Raw genomic sequence first — 2,105 nt, 5'->3', positions numbered from 1 at the left:
TTCATGAATTGGGCAGCATCCCATCTGGTAAATAGAGTTACTCCAGCAGTTTCTTAAAATGTTAAACATAAATTTACTATACAATCCAGCCATTTTACTCTTGGATATCAGTCTAAGCTATCTAACTACAGATAACTGCTACAAAGTGGAAGAACCTCAAAAATATGCTCAGCGAAAGAAACCAGATGTAAGAGACTACATATTGGAAGGTTCCATTTATATGAAATATCCGAAACAATGTAGAAACACTGTGTGCAGAGAAGACAAATGTATATCTAGAGTATTCCAATAAGAACAAAACACTGCCCCTTCCATGATGGAAGTGGTCCAGTGAATCAACCCTTCACCCAGGGGAATGGTACCATGTAGGGGGCCCAGTTGGTCTCTGTTGCTGGCTGATTGGGCACTCAGTGACTGCCATAGCCATGTTGGCCTTGGTGAGTGAAAGTCCATGTTGCCGAGTCCATGCACAACCTCCAACCCTGCCACGAGGGCCTCTTTGTTGAGCCCAGTGAGCAATGACAGGAGTGGCTGGGAAAAGAGACGGACTAGTATGTACAGAATGGGTCATCCTATCCACTTGATTATTAAAATCCTCCTCTGCTGAGGTCACCCCCATTCACATGGAACACAAATATCATCACATTTTTTGCCCATTCAGAGAAGCCTATCCACGTACCTCTTCTCCAGATTTCCCTATGACCAATTTTCAAATTCAGCCAAACCATTGGCCACAGCCCATGAGTCGATATATAGTCACACATCTGGCTATTTCTTCTTTCAAACAAAGTGAACAGCCAGGTGCACTGCTGAAAGCTCTTCCCACTGGAAGTCTTTCCCTTCACTAACATCCTTCAGAGATGTCCCAGAAAAGGGCTGTAGTACCACAGCTGTTCACTTTTGGGATGTGCCTGCATATTACGCAGAACTATCTGTAAACCTGCTTCTTCTCTTCCTCTGTCAGCTGATTGTAGGCAACTCCCTCCGAGGCCATAGGTGCAGGTTGGGAGAGAGAGAGAGCATTTGGACTACTTCTTCATATAACTTACTTGTGCTTTCAGGGCCTACTCGGTGCCATCTTGTATATACCACTTCCATTTGATGGAGTGCTGCTGTGCATGCTCAACTTTATGGCTTGGTGTGTCAAATAATACCCAGTTCATGATGGGTATTTCAGGTCACATAGTAACTTGGTGGCCCATGGTTAAGCATTCAGTCTCTACTAAGACCCAGTAGCAGGCCAAGAGCTATTTCTCAAAAGAGGAGTGCTGGACTCGGCGACCACCACTGAGCAGATCGGACTCCACTCATTCGCTCGCCTTGCTCTGCTTCCTCTGCAACTGTGTCTGACAAACCTGATATGGCTGAGACTGAGAAATTCAATATGTGGAAATTGAAGAAGACAGAAATGCAAGAGAAAAATCCACTGCCTTCTAAAGAAACGACTGAACAGGAGAAGCAAGCAGACGAATCGTAATGAGGCACGCACTGCCAATACGCACCATACATTCCACAAGCATTGCCTTCTTGTTTTACTTCTTTTAGCCGTTTAACTTTGTAACATGCAAAGAAGTTGGATCAAGTTTAAAATAACTGTGCTGCCCCTTTTCACATCAGAGAACTACTGACAACAAAGGCCACACCAGCCTCTCCCATATGCCTGGCTGGCTGTCAGGGAAGGAAAAGGACTTGCAGGTTGGTTAAAGCAGAAGCTGGGTGAGACGAGAGTGAAATCTAGAATAAAAAACCAAGCTGGCCTGGGGTGGCTGGTTAGCTCAGGTGGTGAGAGTGCAGGCTCTTAACACCAAGGTTGCCAGTTCAATTCCCACATGGGCCAGTGAGCTGCTCCCTCCACAAATAGATTGAAGACAACAACTTTACTTGGAGCTCAGCTACACTCTCCACAACTAGACTGAAAACAATGACTTGACTTGGAGCTGATGGGAACTGGAGAAAACACACTGTTCCCCAACAAAGTTTTTTTTCGTTGTTTTTTTTTTAAAGAGGAGTAGTTCTCTATGGAGGACAGCAGGGCTTTGCTCCAAAATCCTAAGGGCCTGCCCTAGGATTCACTAATAGGGACTTGCTGAAGGCTCCAAACAGCA

At 45.2% G+C, this 2,105-nt stretch overlaps 1 pseudogene; it reads left to right on the top strand.

The window, feature by feature from the left end:
• The first annotated feature begins 425 nt into the window (after positions 1-425).
• Positions 426-1,477, top strand: LOC109393209 (thymosin beta-4 pseudogene; annotated as a pseudogene).
• Positions 1,478-2,105: the final 628 nt, after the last annotated feature.

The sequence above is a fragment of the Hipposideros armiger genome, unplaced genomic scaffold (assembly GCF_001890085.2).
Source record: "Hipposideros armiger isolate ML-2016 unplaced genomic scaffold, ASM189008v1 scaffold_371, whole genome shotgun sequence".
NCBI lineage: Eukaryota > Metazoa > Chordata > Mammalia > Chiroptera > Hipposideridae > Hipposideros > Hipposideros armiger.
The sequence above is the reverse complement of the archived record's forward strand: the minus strand, read 5'-3'. Positions and strand labels throughout refer to the sequence as shown.